The 16,580-nt window shown below is 42.8% G+C and overlaps 11 pseudogenes; 5 read left to right on the top strand and 6 right to left on the bottom strand.

Annotated features, from left to right (window-relative positions):
• Positions 1 to 8: 8 nt before the first annotated feature.
• On the bottom strand, positions 9 to 127 carry LOC148254282 (5S ribosomal RNA; annotated as a pseudogene).
• A 341-nt stretch (positions 128 to 468) lies between these two features.
• On the bottom strand, positions 469 to 594 carry LOC148254281 (5S ribosomal RNA; annotated as a pseudogene).
• A 780-nt stretch (positions 595 to 1,374) lies between these two features.
• Positions 1,375 to 1,491, bottom strand: LOC148254280 (5S ribosomal RNA; annotated as a pseudogene).
• A 1,955-nt stretch (positions 1,492 to 3,446) lies between these two features.
• LOC148254279 (5S ribosomal RNA) lies at positions 3,447 to 3,565 on the bottom strand (annotated as a pseudogene).
• An 857-nt stretch (positions 3,566 to 4,422) lies between these two features.
• Positions 4,423 to 4,541, bottom strand: LOC148254278 (5S ribosomal RNA; annotated as a pseudogene).
• A 237-nt stretch (positions 4,542 to 4,778) lies between these two features.
• On the bottom strand, positions 4,779 to 4,897 carry LOC148254277 (5S ribosomal RNA; annotated as a pseudogene).
• A 1,732-nt stretch (positions 4,898 to 6,629) lies between these two features.
• Positions 6,630 to 6,748, top strand: LOC148254276 (5S ribosomal RNA; annotated as a pseudogene).
• A 1,182-nt stretch (positions 6,749 to 7,930) lies between these two features.
• Positions 7,931 to 8,048, top strand: LOC148254275 (5S ribosomal RNA; annotated as a pseudogene).
• A 1,244-nt stretch (positions 8,049 to 9,292) lies between these two features.
• Positions 9,293 to 9,410, top strand: LOC148254274 (5S ribosomal RNA; annotated as a pseudogene).
• Positions 9,411 to 10,029: 619 nt separating this feature from the next.
• LOC148254273 (5S ribosomal RNA) lies at positions 10,030 to 10,148 on the top strand (annotated as a pseudogene).
• A 5,972-nt stretch (positions 10,149 to 16,120) lies between these two features.
• On the top strand, positions 16,121 to 16,239 carry LOC148254272 (5S ribosomal RNA; annotated as a pseudogene).
• The last annotated feature ends 341 nt before the right edge of the window (positions 16,240 to 16,580 follow it).

Genomic DNA, 16,580 nt, shown 5'->3' with positions numbered 1-16,580 from the left:
CAAAAAGAATGGTGCAACACGAGAATTTCTCAGGAGATCACCCATCCTAGTACTACTCTCGCCCAAACACGCTTAACTAGGGAGTTCAGATGGGATCCGGTGAACTAGTGCTGGTATGATCGCACCCGTTCTAGTTTGCGTCGCAAGTACATATATCCCTTCTCCTTCCCTCTCCCCTCCCGTCATTTGGTTCGCTGTGCGTGCACCTCACCTCTGCATCTAATTATAATATCAAGCGAAATACCTCGGCACCTCGACCTGTGCCCATATGAACGGATAGCGCTGCACCTCATTTTTTATTGTTCTACTATGTAATATGCTCGCAGACACTCTTTTCACGTGATGGACTTTAATTGAATGCGCGAAAAATATTAAACAAAATGCTCCGGCGCCGTGATTCACGTTTGCGAATGAACTGGTAGACCGTCGCTCTAGTCCCCCGTAATGTTTAACGCCCAGTCTGAAAAAAAAATGCAACACGAGAGCTGAGAGCTTCTCAGGAGGTAACCCATCCTAGTACTACTCTCGCCCAAGCACACATAACTGCAGAGTTCTGATGGAATCCGGTGAACTAGTGCTGGTATGATCGCACCATTTCTTGTTTGCGCCGCAAATACATATGCCCCTTCTCCTTCCCTCTCCCCTCCCGTCATCTGATTCGCTATGCGCGCACCTCACTTCTTCTTCTAGTTCTAATGTTACGTGAAATGCCCCAGCGCCTTGACTCATGCCCATATGAATGGATCGCCCACCGCACCTCATTTTTTGTTGTTATATTATGTAAGGTGCTCGCAATGACACTCTTATCACGTGATTGGTTTTAATTGAATGTGCAAAAAATATTAAGCAAAATGCCCCGACAGACCGTCGCTCTGTTCCCACGTAACATTTAACGCCCCATCTGTAGAAATAAGGGTGGAACACGAGCACTTCCCAGAAGGTCACACATTCTAGTACTACTCTCGCCCAAGAACGCTTGATTGTGGAGTTCTGATGGGATCCAGTGAACTAGTGCTGGTATGATCGCAATTGTTTTGGTTTGCGCCACAAATACATAGACCACTACCCTTCCCTCTCCCTTCCCATCATTTATTTAGCTGTGGGCGCAACTCACCTCTGCTTCTAGTTCTAATATCGAGTGAAATGCCCCGGGGCTTCGACTTATGTCTATATGAAACACCCGCCGCACCTCCTTTTTTATTGTTCTACTATGTAAGATACTCGCAATGACACTCTCAACATGTGATGGGCTTCAATTGAATGCACGAAAAATATTAAGCAAAATATCCCGGAGCTGTGACTCACATTTGTGAATGAACTGCCGGACCGTCTCTCTAGTCCCACGTAACATTTAATGCCCTATCTACAAAAAGAAGGGTGCAACACGAACTTCCTAGGAGGACACCCATCCTACTACTACTCTCGCCCAAGCCCGCTTGACTGCGGAGTTCTGATCGGATCCGGTGAACTAGTGCTGGTATGATTGCACCCCTTCTAATTTGCGCCGCAAAAACATATACCACTTCTACTTCCCTCTCTCTTCCCGTCATTTGTTTCGCTGTGCGCACAACTCACCTCTATTTCTAGTTCTAATATCGAGCGAAATGCCCTGGCACCTCGACTCATGCCCATATGAACGGATTGCCCGCCGCACTTCATTTTTCGTTGTTCTACTATTTAAGATGCTCGCAATGACACTCTCATCACGTGATGGGCTTTAATTGAATGCATGAAAAGTATTAAGAAAAATGCCTCGGCAACGAAAAGCTTTAATTGATGGACCGTAGCTCCAGTCCCCTGTAACATTTAACGCCCCGCCTGCAAAAAAAAGGGTGCAACATGAGTGCTTCCCAAGAGGTCACCCATCGTAGAACTACTATCGTAAAAGCACGCTTAACTGCAGAGTTCTGATGGATCCCGTGAATTAGTGCTAGCATGATCGCACCTATTTAATTCCGCGCTGCAAATACATACACTCTTTCTCCTTCCTCCACCCTCCCGTCATTTGATTCCTTGTGCGTGCACACTGCACCTCTCCTTCTCGTTCTAATATCAAGTAAAATGACTCAGCACCATGACTCACATTTGCGAATAAACCAGCAGAACATTGTTCCAGTTGCGTGTAACGTCGAACGCCCTATCTAAAAAAAATAGGTGAAACACAATGACTTCCCAGGAGGTCACCACTCCTAGTACTACACTCGCCCAAGCACATTTAACTACGGAGTTGTGATGGGATCCGTAGAATTAGTGATGGTATAATGGCACCTGTTTCATTCTGCGCTGCAAATACATACACTCTTTCTCCTTCCTCCCCCCTCCCGTCATTTCTTTCCTTGTGCATGCACACTGCACCTCTCTTTCTCGTTCTAATATATAGTAAAATGTCTCGGCACCGTGACTCACATTTGCGAATAAACCAACGGACCATAGTTCCATTCGCGTGTAACGTCGAACGAGTTATCTGCAAAAAAATAGGTGTAACACGAGGACTTCCTAGGAGGTCACTCATCCTAGTATGACTCTCGCCCAAGCACACTTAACTGAGGAGTTATGATGGGAACCGGTGCATTGGTGCTGGTATGAGCGCACATGTTTTATTCTGTGCTGCAAATACATACACTCCTCCTTTTCTCCCCCTTCCCATCATTTGTTTTCTTATGCGTGCACATTACACCTCTCATTCTCGTTCTAATATCAAGTAAAATGACTCGGCACCGTGACTCAAATTTGCGAATAAACCAGCGGAACATACTTCCAGTCGCGCGTAACGTCGAACACCCCATCTGAAAAAAATAGGTGAAACACAAGGACTTCCCGGGAGGTCACTACTCCTAATACTACACTCGCGCAAGCACATTTAACTGCGAAGTTCTGATGGGATCCGGAGAACTAGTGATGGTATAGTGGCACCTATTTTATTCCGCGCAATAAATACAAACACTCCTTCTCTTTCCCTCCCCCCTCCCATTATTTGTTTTCTTGTGCATGCAGACTGAACCTCTCATTCTCATTCTAATATCCTGTAAAATGTCTCGGCGCCATGACTCACATTTATGAATAAACCAATGGACCATAGTTCCAGTCACGTGTAACGTCGAACAAGTTATCTGCAAAAAAATGGGTGTAACATGAGGACTTCCTAGGAGGTCACCCATCCTAGCGCTACACTCACCCAAGCATACTTAACTGCGGGGTTCTGATAGGATCCGGTGCATTAGTCCTAGTATGATCACAATTGTTTCATTCTGCGATACAAATACATATACTCCTTATCCTTCCCTCCCCCGTCCCGTCATTTGTTTCCTTGTGCGTGCACACTGCACCTCTGCTTCTCGTTCTAATATCAAGTAATATACCCCTGCGCAGTGACTCACATTTGCGAATAAACCAGCGGACCATAGTTCTCGTTGCCAGTAACATCAAATGACCCATCTGTAAAAAAATAGGTGCCACACGAGGACTTCCCAAGAGGTCACCCATCCTAGTAATACTCTTTCCCAAGCACACTTAATTGCGGAGTTTTGATGGGATCCGGTGCATTAGTGCTGGTATGATGGCACCTCTTTCATTTCGCACTGCAAATACATATACTCCTTCTCCTTCCCTCCCCCCTCCCGTCATTTGTTTCCTTGTGCGTGCACACTGCACCTCTACTTCTCCTTCTAATATCACGTAAAATGCTTCGGTGCCGTGACTCATATTTGTGAATAAACCAGCGGACTATAATTCCAGTCGCGCGTGACGTCGAACGATCTATATGCAAAAAAATAGATGCAACACAAGGACTTCCCAAGAGGTCACCACTTCTAGTACTACACTCGTCCAAGCACATTTAACTGCGGAGTTCTGATGCCATCTGGTGAATTAGTGATGGTATGATGGCACCTGTTTCATTACGCGCTTTAAATACATACACTCCTTCTCTTTCCCTCCCCCGTAACGTCATTTGTTTCCTAGTACATACACACTGCACCTTTCTTTCTCATTCTAATATCAAGTAAAATGCCCCGGTGCCGTGACTCACATTTGCGAATAAACCAGCGCGCCATAGTTTCAGTCGCGCGAAACGTCGAATGACCCATATGCAAAAAAATGGGTACAACACAAGGACTTCCCAGGAGTTCACCCATCTTAGTACTATTCTCGCCCAAAAACACTTAACTGTGGAGTTCTGATGGGACTCGGTGCATTAGTGCTAGTATGATCGCACCTGTTCACTTCCGCGCTACAAATACATACACTCCTTCTCCTTCCCTCCCCCGTCCCGTCATTTGTTTCCTTGTGCGTGCACACTGCACCTCTCCTTCTCGTTGCAATATCAACTAAAATGCCTAGATGACGTAACTCACATTTACGAATAAACCAGTGAACTATAGTTCTAGTTGCGCGTAACGTCGAACAACCCATCTGCAAAAAAAATGGGTGCAACACGAGTACTTCCGAGAAGGTCACCCATCCGAGTACAACTCTCGCCCAAGAACACTTAACTGCGGAGTTCTGATGGGATCTGATGCATTAGTGCTGGTATTACCGCACCTGTTTTATTTCGCACTGCAAATACATACACTCCTTCTCATTCTCTTCCCCCTTCCGTTATTTGTTTATTTCTGCGTGCACACTGCACATCTCCTTCTTGTTGCCTCGACTCACGCCCATATGAACGGACCACCTGCCGCACCTCTGTTTTGCTTATTCTATTATTTACAATGCTCGTAATGACACTCTTATCACTGGGTGGACTATAAATGGATGCACAAAAAATATTAAGAAAAAGACGGGTGCAACACGAGAACTTCCAAAGAGGTCACCCATACTAGTACTACTCTCGCCCAAACACACTTAACTGCGGAGTTCTGATGGGAGCCAGTGCATTAGTGCTGGTATGATCGCACCTGTTTCATTCCGCACTGCAAATACATACACTCCTTCTCCTTCCCTCCCCCCTACCGTCACTTGTTTCCTTGTGCGTGCACACTGCACCTCTCATTGTCATTCAAATATCAAATAAAATGCCTCGACACCGTGACTCACATTTGCGAATAAACCAGCGGACCATAGTTCAAGTCGCAGGCAACGTAGAACGACCTATCTGTAAAAAAATGGGCGCAACACGAGTACTTCCCAAGAGGTCACCCATCCTAATACTACTCTCGCCTAAGCAAACATAAATGCAGAGTTCTGATGGGATCCAGCGTATTAGTGCTGGTATGATCGCACCGGTTTAATCCCGCGCTACAAATACATACACTCTTTCTCCTTTCCTCCCCATCACGGGAAGGTGGAGTGATGGATAAGGAATTTATATATTTGCAGTGCAGAATGAAACAGGTGCGATCAAACCAGCACTAATGCACCGAATCCCATTAGAACTCCGCAATTAAGTGTGATTTGGAGAAAGTAGTACTAGGATGGGTGACCTCGTGGGAAGTACTCGTGTTGCACCTATTTTTTTGCAGATGGGTCGTTCGACGTTACACGCGACTGGAACAATAGTCCGTTGGTTTATTCGCAAATATGAGTCAAGGTGCCGAGGCATTTTACGTGATATTAGAAGGAGAAGGAGAGGTGCAGTGTGCACGCACAAAGAAACAAATGACGGGAAGGGGCAGGGAAGGAAAATGAGTGTATGTATTTGCAGCGCGGAATAAAACTGGTGCGATCATAATAGCACTAATGCATCAGATCCCATCATAACTCCTCAGTTAAGTGTGCTTGGGCGAGAGTCGTACTAGGATGGGTGACCTCCTGGGAAGTCCTTGTATTACATCTATTTTTTTGCAGATGGGTAGTTCGACGTTACGCGTGACTAGAACTATGGTCCGCTGGTTTATTCTTAAATGTGAGTCACGGCACTAAGACATTCTACTTGATATTAGAACGAGAATGAGAGGTGCAGTGTGCACGCACAAGGAAACAAATGACGGGAGCGGGGAGGGAAGGAGAATGAGTGTATGTATTTGCGGCGCAGAAAGAAACAGGTGCTATTATACCATCACTAATTCACCGGATCCCATCAGAGCTCCACAATTAAATGTGCTTGGGAGAGTGTAGTACTAGGAGTGGTGACCTCCTAGGAAGTCCTCGTGTTGCACCCATTTTTTTACAGATTGATCGTTCGATGTAACGCGCGACTGTAACTATGGTCCGCTGGTTTATTCGTAAATGTGAGTCACGGTGCCGGGGCATTTTACGTGATATTAGAACAAGAAGGAGAGGTGTAGTGTGCACGCACAAGGAAACAAATGACGGGAGTGGGGAGGGAAGGAGAAGGAGTGTATGTATTTGTATCGCGGAATGAAACATGTGTGATCATACCAGCACTAATGCACCAGATTTTATCAGAACTCCGCATTTACGTGTGTTGTGGCGAGAGTAGTACTAGGATGGGTGACCTCCTGGGAAGTACTCGTGTTGCACCCATTTTTTTGTAGATGGCTCATTCGACGTTACGCGCGACTAGAACTATGGTCCGCTAGTTTATTCGCAAATGTGAGTCACAACACTGGGGCATTTTACTTGATATTAGAACGAGAAGGAGAGGTGTTGTGTGCACTCACAAGGAAACAATTAACAGGAGGGGGGAGAGAATGAGAAGGAGTGTATGTATTTGCAACGTAGAATAAAATAGTTGCGATCATACTAGCATTAATGTATCAGATCTCATTAGAACTCTACAGTTAAGTGTGCTTGGGCGAGAGTAGTACTAAGATGGGTGACCTCCTGGGAAGTCCTCGTGTTGCACCCGTCTTTTTCTTAATATTTTTCGTACGTCTATTTATAGTCCACCACGTGATAAGAGTGTCATTACGAGCTTTGTTAATATTAGAACAAGCAAAATAGAGGTGCGACGGGCAGTCCGTTTAGCTGGATGTGTGTCGAGGCAACGGGGTATTTTGCTTGAAATTACAACTAGAAGTAGAGGTGGGGTGTCCACACAGAATGAAACAAATGATGGGAGGGAGGAGGGAAAGAGAAGGGGTATATGTATTTGTAGTGAGGAATAGGACGGGTGGGATCATACTAGCACTAATACATCGTATCCCATCATAATCTGCAGTTAAGCGTGTTTGGGCAAGAGTAGCACTAATGAGTGACCTCCTGGGAAGTGCTTGTGTTGCACCCGTCTTTTTGCGGATAGGGCATGAAACGTTACGAGCGGCTGGAGCCATAGTCTACTGGTTCATTTACCGGCGTGAGTCGCCGTGCCGGGGCATTTTTCTTACTTTCTTTGTGCACTCATTTATAGTCCACCACGTGATAAGAGAGTTATTACGAGCATCTTACATAGTAGAACAACAGAAAAAAAAGTGTGGCAGGTGGTCCTTTAATCTGGGCATAAGTCGAGGCGCTGAGGCATTTTGCTTGATATTAGAACTAGAAACAGAGATGCAGTGTGCGCGCACAACGAAAAAAATGACGGGAGAGGGGAGGAAAGGAGAAGGGGTATATGTATTTGTAATGCAGAATGGAAGGGGTGCGATCATACCAGCACTAATGTACCGGATCCCATCGAACTATGCAGTTAAGCATGCTTGGGCGAGAGTAGTACTAGGATCAGTGACCTCCTGAGAAGTCCTTGTGTTGCACTGTCTTTTTGCAAACGGGGTGTAAAATTATACATGTGATCAGAGCCACAATCCGCTTGCGTGAGTCCCATCGTCAGAAAATTTTGCTTACTATTTTCTCGTGCATTCATTTATAGTCTACCACGTGATAAGAGTGTCATTACGAGTATCTTACATAGTAGAATAAAGAAAAATGAGGTACGGCGGGCGGTCCTTTTTTCTGGCGTGAGTCGAGGTGTCGGGGCATTTCGCTTGATATTAAAATTATAAACAGAGGTGCGGTGTGCGCACACAGCAAAAAAAATGACGGGTAGGGGGAGGGAAGGAGAAGGGGTATATGTATTTGCTGCGCGGAATGGAAGGGGTACAATCATACTAGCATTAATACACCAGATTCCATCGAACTCTGAAGTTAAGCGTGCTTGGACGAGAGGAGTATTAGGATGGGTGACATCCTGGGAAGTTCTCTTGTTGCACCCATCTTTTTGCAGACAGGGCGTCAAACATTACGCGCGATCGTAGCACAGTCCGCCGGCATGAGTAGCGACATTGAAACATTTTGCTTAATATTTTACATGCACTTATTTGTAGTCCACCACGTGATAAGAGTCTCATTACGAGAGTCTTAAATAATAGATCAACGAAAAAAGAGGCGCAGCAGGCCTCCGTTCTTCTGGGCGTGAGTCGAAGCGACATGGCATTTCACTCTATATTACAACTAGAAATAGAGATGCAGTATGCCCGCGCAGCGAAATAAATGATGGGAGGGGGGAGGGAAGGAGAAGGGCTATATTTATTTACAGTGGGGAATGGGACAGTTGCGATCAAACGAACACTAATGCATAGGATCCCATCAGAACTCTGTAGTCAAGCGTGCTTGGGCGAGATTAGTTCTAGGATGGTTGACCTCCTAGAAAGTCCTCGTGTTGAACCCATTTTTTTTAGACGGGACGTTAAACGTTAAGTGCGATCGGAGCCACAGTATGTAAGTGTGAGATGCAGGGCCTGAAAATTTTGCTTTATATTTTTCATGCATTCATTTATAGTCCACCACGTGATAAGAGTGTCATTACGAGTATCTTATATAGTATAATATGAAAAACGAGGTACGGTGGGCGATCCATTCATCTAGGCGTGAGTCGAGGTGCCGGGCTATTTTGCTTGATATTAGAACTAGAAACAAAGGTGTGGTGTGTGCGACAACGAAATAAATGACGGGAGGGGTGAGGGAAGGAAAAGGGTTATATGTACTTGCAGCATGGAATGGAAGGGGTGCGATCATACCTGCACTAATACACTGGATCCCATCGAATTTTGTAGTTAAGTGTGTTTGGGAGGAAGTAGAACTAGGATGGGTGACCTCCTAGAAAGTTCTCATGGTCCACTCGTTTTTTTGCTGACGGGACATTAAACATTATACGTCATCAAAGCCATTGTCCCTCGGAGTGAGTCGCAACGCGAAGAAATTTTTCTTAATATTTTTCGTGCATTCATTTATAGTTCGCCATATGATAAGAGTGTCATTACGAGCATCTTACATAGTAGAATAACAAAAAACGAGGTGCAGGGGGTAGTCCGTTCATCTGGGCATGAGTCGAGGCGCCGGAGTATTTTGCTCTATATTAGAACTATAAGCAGAGGTACGGTGTTCGCATATAGCGAAACAAATAACAGAAGGGGAGCGAGGGAGAAGGGGTATATGTATTTGTAGTGCAAAATAGAAGAGGTGCAATCGTACTAGCACTAATGCACCAGATCCCATCGAACTCCGTAGTTGAGCGTGCTTTGGCGAGAGTAGTACTAGGATGGGTGATCTTTTGGGAAATCCTCGTATTGCACCTGTCTTTTTAGGGATGGGGTGTTAACGTTATGCACAATAGGAGCCATAGTCCACTGGCATGAGTCCTGGCACCAGAATATTTTGCTTATCATGCATTCATTTATAGTCCACCACATGATAAGAGTGTCATTACGAGCATCTTACATAGTAAAATAATGAAAAATGAGGTACGACAGAATGAAACAAGTGTGATCATACCAACACTAATGCACCAGATCCCATTAGAACTCCGCATTTAAGTTTTCTTGGGCGAGAGTAGTACTAGGATGGGTAACCTCCTCAAAAGTACTCGTGTTGCTCCTATTTTTTTGTAGATGGGTTGCTCGACGTTACGTGCGAATGGAATTATGGTCTGCTGGTTTATTCGCAAATGTGAGTCACAGCGCCGGGACATTTTACTTGATACTAGAAGGAGAAGGACAGGTGCAGTGTGCACGCACAAGGAAACAAATGACGGGAAGGGGGAGGGAAGGAGAAGGAGTGTATGGATTTGTAGCACGGAATGAAAGATGTGCGATAATAGCAGCACTAATGCATCGGATCCCATCAGAACTCTGCAGTTATGACGGGAAGGAGGAGGGAAGGAGAGAGAGTGTATGTATTTGTAGCAAGGAATGAAAGATGTGTGATAATAGCAGCACTAATGCATCGGATCCCATCAGAACTCTACAGTTAAGTATGCTTGGCCAAGAGTAGTACTAGGATGGGTGACCTCCTGGGAAGTCCTCGTGTTGCATCTATTTTTTTGCAGATGGATCGTTCGACGTTACGGGCGACTGGAATTATGGTCCGCTGGTTTATTCGCAAATGTGAGTCACGGTGCTGGGGCATATTACTTGATATTAGAACGAGAAGCAGAGGTGCAGTATGCACGCACAAGGAAACAAATGACGGGAGAGGGGATGGAAGGAGAAGGAGTGTATGTATTTACAGCGCGAATTGAAACAGGTGCCATTATACCATCCCTAATTCACCATATCCCATCAAAACTCCGCAGGTAAATTTGCTTGGACCAGTGTAGTACTAGGATGGGTGTCCTCCTGGGAAGTCCTCATATTCCACCCATTTTTTTGGAGATGGGTCGTTCGACGTTACGCGCAACTGAAACTATGGTCCATTGGTTTATTCGCAAATGTGAGTCATGGTGCTGGGGCATTTTACTTGATATTAGAACGAGAAGCAGAGGTGCAGTGTGCATGTACAAGGAAACAAATGACGGGAGGGGGGAGAGAAGTAGAAGGAGTGTATGTATTTGCAGTGCGGAATGAAACAGGTTCCATTTTACCATCATTAATTCACCGGATCTCATCAAAACTCCGCAGTTAAATATGTTTGGGCGAGTGTAGTACTAGGAGTGGTGACCTCCTGGGAATTGCTCGTGTTGTAACAATTTTTTTCAGATGGTTCGTTCGACATTATACGCGACTGGAACTATGGTCCGCTGGTTTATTCGCAAATGTGAGTCGTGTCGTTAGGGTATTTTACTTGATATTAGAACCAGAAGCAGAGGTGCAGTGTGCACGCACAAGGAAACAAATGATAGGAGGGGGAAAGGAAGAAGAAGGAGTGTATGTATTTGCAGCGCGGAATGAAGTAGGTGTCATTTAACCACCACTAATTCACCGGATCAATACTCCGCAGTTAAATGTGTTTGGGCAAGTGTACTACTAGGAGTGGTGACCTCCTGGGAATTTCTTGTGTTGTAACCATTTTTTTCAGATGGGTCGTTCGACGTTACGCGCGACTATAATTATTGTCCGCTGGTTTATTTACAAATGTGAGTCACGGTGCCGGCGCATTTTATTTGATATTAAAACGAGAAGGAGATGTGCAGTGTGCACGCACAAGGAAACAAATGACGGGATGGGGGACGAAAGGAGAAGGAGTGTATGTATCTGCAGCGCGAAATGAAAGATTTGCGATCATAGCAGTAGTAACGCACCGGATCCCATCAGAACTCTACAGTATGCAAACAGGACACTTATTACTAGGAATACCGTGGCAGTATAATCGTAATGTTAATCATGTTGGTGGAAAAAATTGCTTTCATACATATAAAAGATCTAACACATCACTTAACTCCATGCCCAAATAAAAAGGTAATGGTGATGCCTGGTGATGGTGTTGAAACAGATGATGAGAGTGATGTGGAGGATGAAATGCCTCCTTTGGAGGATTGTAGTGATGGGAGAAATGCCTATAGAAGGTAGATTGTTGGTTTCTATACGTGCTTTGAATACGCAAGTAAGGAATGATGATGATGGGGTTAAGTTGCAAAGAGAGAACATTTTTCATTCTAGATGTCTAGTAAATGAAAAATTGTGTAGCTTGATTATTAATGGGGGTAGTTGTGTAAATGTGGCTAGTACCTTGTTTATTGATAAACTGGGTTTCAAAACTACAAAACATTATAAACCTTATGAACTGCAATGGCTTAACAATAGTGGGGAGATGAGAGTTAATAAGCAAGTGAGGGTGCCTTTTACTATTGAGAAGTATAGTGATGAGGCGATATGTGATGTAGTTCCTATGCAAGCTAGTCATATTTTGTTGGGTAGACCATGGCAATGGAATAAGAGAGTGATGCATGATGGGTATCTTAATAGGTATATGGTAGGAAAAGAGGCCGAGAGAAAAAGAAAAGAAAAAGAAAAAGCGAAAAGAAAATAGAGTGAGAGAAAATTAGAGTGGAAAAATGAAGATCAAAAGAAAAAAAAAGAGGTGCATTCGACCATAGAAAAGAATGAGGGAAAGAAAATGAACTTATATGCTAAAATGAGAGATGTGAGAAAAGCTTTATTTTTTAACAAGCCAGTGATTGTACTCATGTACAAGGAAGCTTGTTTCTCAACTAACGAACTTGACCCTTCTTTGCTAAGTGTTGTGGTTGAAGTTTTGCAGGAATTTAATGATGTCTTTCCCGATGATCTACCTCAAGGCTTACCACCTTTGAGAGGAATTGAGCATCAAATTGACTTCATTCCCGGGGCTGCCATAGACCAGCCTATAGGAACAATCCCGAGGAAACCAAAGCGCTTCAAAGGCAAGTGGAGGAGCTCTTACAAAAGGGGCACATTCGAGAAAGTTTAAGCCCATGCGCAGTGCCTATCTTATTAATACCCAAAAAAGATGGTAGTTGGCATATGTGTGTTGATTGTAGAGCCGATAACGGTAAAATATCGACACCTAATACCTCTACTTGATGATATGTTAGATGAGTTGCATGGTACTTATGTATTTTCTAAAATTAATCTTATAAGTAGTTATCACCAAATAAAAATAAAACCAGGAGATGAATGAAAAACTGCTTTTAAAACAAAACAAGGGTTATATGAGTGATTGGTTATGCCATTTGGCTTGACTAATGCGCCAAGTACTTTCATTCGTTTAATAAACCACGTTTTACGTGAATTTATTGAAAATTTTGTGGTTGTCTACTTCGATGACATTCTTGTGTATAGCAAATCTATTGATGACCATGTCATGCATTTGAGGCAAGTGTTTGACACATTGCGCAAATTTCAACTATATGCTAACATGAAAAAATGTACATTTTGCATTGATCACATCATTTTCTTAGGATATGTCGTGAGTGCAAAAAGAATCGAGGTAGATAGTGAAAAGATAAAGGTTATTCAAGAGTGGCCGACACCTAAAAGTGTAAGTGAGGTGCGTAGTTTCCATGGTTTGGCAAGCTTTTATAGAAGATTTGTAAAAGATTTTAGCACCGTTGCTGCTCCTTTAACTGAAATCATGAAACTTTATAAGGGGTTTGTTTGGGGAAAAGAACAAGAACATATGTTTTCCTTATTGAAAGAAAAGTTATGTAATGCGCCTTTATTAAGGTTGTCTAATTTTTATTCAACTTTTGAAATTGAATGTGATGCCTCTAGGCTTGGGATAAGTGCTGTTCTTATGCAGAATAAAAGACCCATTGCTTACTTCAGTGAGAAGCTCAATGGTGCACAATTGAATTATTCCACCTATGACAAAGAGTTTTATGCTTTGGTAAGAGCATTAGAGACTTGGCAACATTATTTGTTATCAAAAGAATTTGTGATTCACACCGATCATGAATCTTTGAGGCATTTGAAAAGGCAAGACAAGCTTAATTAAGGACATGCAAAATGGGTGGAATTCATAGAGTCCTTCCCATATGTGATCCAATATAAGCAAGGAAAAGAAAATGTGGTAGCTGATGCGCTTTCAAGAAGATACAGTCTTATCTCTACGTTTTCTACAAAGTTGTTGGGATTTGAGCATTTCAAAATATTGTATGTGCATGATAGTGATTTTTCAAAAATTTATGTGGCTTATGAACATGCGGCATTTCAAGACTTTTATAGGCATGATAGTTTTCTATTTGAAAATGAAAAATTATGTGTGTCTAATAGTTCTATCAGAGAGTTGCTTGTTCGTGAAGCACATAGTGGTGATTTAATAGGACATTTTAGGATTGACAAAACTTTGAGCATTTTACATGAACATTTATTTTGGCCTAATATGCGTAAATATGTTGAGAAAATTTGTGTGCAGTGCATCTCATGTAGGCAAACTAAGTCTAGAATTCAACCACATGGATTATATATGCCATTACCCATTCCTACACATCCTTGGTTTGATATTTCTATGGATTTTTTGTTGGGTTTGCCTAAGACTAGAAAAGGCCAAGACTCAATATTTGTTGTTGTTGATCATTTTTTTAAAATGCCATACTTTATACCATGTCACAAAACAGATGATGCCACACACATAGTGGATTTGTTTTTTCCACGAAATTGTTAGAATGCATGGCATTCCTAAAACCATTGTGTCCGATAGAGATGTTAAGTTTTTAAGCCACTTTTGGCGAGTTTTGTGGTCCAAACTTGGGACCAAACTTTTATTTTCTACTACTTCACATCCACAAACGGAAGTAGCAAATAGAACACTTGGTACATTATTACGTTCTTTTATTGGAAGGAATGTTAAAACTTGGGAAGATATGCTACCATTTGTTGAATTTATTTATAATCGAAGTATACGTTCTTCTGCTGGGTTTTATCCTTTTGAAATTGTGTATGGTTTTAATCCCTTAAATCCACTTGATTTATTGCCTATTCCTATAAGTGACATTTCTAATTTGGATGGACATGAGAAAGCAAAAATGGTTAAAGCAATTCATGAAAAAGCAAAGCAGAACATTGAAAAGAAAAATGAACAAGTAGCATCCCATGTCAATAAAGGAAGGCGCAAGATTTCATTTGAACCCGAAGATTGGATGTGGGTTCATTTGCGCAAGAAATGATTTTCATCAAAACAGAAATCTAAGTTGGATGCTCGTGGGGATGGTCCATTTCAAATCATACCCAAAATCAATGAAAATGCCTACAAAGTGGACCTACCAGGTGAGTATAGTGTTTCGACTACATTTAACATATCTGATTTATCCCCTTTTGAAATTGATATAAGAATTGATTCAAGAACGAATCGTTTTGAGGGGAGAGGGAATGATGCAAACAAGGTTAAAAATACTCAAAATACTCAAAGAACATCAAAAAGTGACTTGGAGTAAATTTCAAATGACGTAACAAAAATAGAGTTCCAAACCTGAAAGTTTCAGCGGACCAGTAACAAGATCAAAGGCAAATAAACTTAAAGAATTACTCCAAGTTTTCACTCAAAAACATGTGGATGATGGGCTGGTCAATTGTGAAAAGTTCAGATATAAGCTTTTTGAACAGCCCAATTTCGTAACTTTAATTGGGTTTAAATGATTTGAGATAATTTTGGCTTGTTTGAGTCTTATTGGTAATGGGAGAATAAGTCTTGTGTATGGGCTGGATTAGTTGAGTTGTTTTAAGTATTTTGGATTGTTTTATTTTAGTTTGAGTTAATTAAGCCCATATAGTCAAGTGTAACTCATTTGGGCTTAAGTTTTATCTTAGTGTTATTACAAGAATGAGCCCATCCGGTTAATTCACAAACGTGAGTCACGGCACCGGAGTATTTTTCTTAATATTATTCGTGCATTCAATTATAGCCCACCACGTGATAAGATTATTATTACGAGCATCTTACATAGTAGAACAACAAAAAAGGAGGTGCGGTGGGTGTTTCGTTCATATAGACATGAGTCGAGGCACCGGGGCATTTCGCTTGATATTTGAACTAGAAATAGAGCTGCGTTGCACGCACAGTGAAATAAATGACGGGAAGGGAGAGGGAAGGAGAAGGGATATATGTCTTTGCGGCACAAATTAGAAGGGGTATGATCATACCAGCACTAGTTCACGGGATCCATCAGAACTCTGCAGTTAAGCGTACTTGGGCGAGAGTAGTTCTACAATGGGTGACCTCTTGGGAAGCACTCGTGTTGCTCCATTTTTTTTACAGACGGGGCGTTAAATGTTACGCGGGACTGGAGCGACAGTCCGCCTGTTCATTCGCAAACATGAGTCACGGTGCCGAGACATTTTGCTCAATACTTTTCGTGCATTCAATTAAATCCCATCACGTAATGAGAGTGTCATTGTGAGCATCTTGAATAGTAAAACAACGAAAAATGAGGTACGACGGGCGATCCATTCATATGGGCATGAGTCGAGGTGCCAGGGCATTTCGCTCGATATTAGAACTAGAAGCAGAGGTGAGTTACGCGCACAGCGAAATAAATGACGGAAAGGGAGAGGGAAGGAGAAGTGGTATATGTCTTTGCGGCGCAAATTAGAAGGAGTGCGATCATACCAGCACTAGTTCACCGGATCCCATCAGAACTCCGAAGTCAAGCGTGCTTGGGTGAGAGTAGTACTAGGATGGGTGACCTCTTGGGAAGTACTCGTGTTGTACCCTTCTTTTTGTAGATAGGGCATTAAATGTTATGCGGGACCAGAGCGATGGTCTAGCGGTTCATTCACAAACGTGAGTAATGGCGTCGGGACATTTTGCTTAATATTTTTTGTGCATTCAATGAAAGCCCATCACGTGTTGAGAGCATCTTACATAGTAGAACAATGAAAAAGGAGGTATGGCAGGGTTTCATATAGACATGAGTCGAGGCGCCGGGGTATTTCGCTCTATATAAGAACTAGAAGCAGAGGTGAGTTGCGCGCGCATAGAAATAAATGATGGGAAGGGAGAGGGAAGGGGAAGGGGTATATTGGTTTGCGGTGCAAACCAAAACAATTGCGATC

This window comes from Carica papaya, chromosome 5 (genome assembly GCF_054855325.1).
Source record: "Carica papaya isolate Zhongbai chromosome 5, ASM5485532v1, whole genome shotgun sequence".
In the NCBI taxonomy this organism is placed as follows: Eukaryota; Viridiplantae; Streptophyta; class Magnoliopsida; order Brassicales; family Caricaceae; genus Carica; species Carica papaya.
The sequence above is the reverse complement of the archived record's forward strand: the minus strand, read 5'-3'. Positions and strand labels throughout refer to the sequence as shown.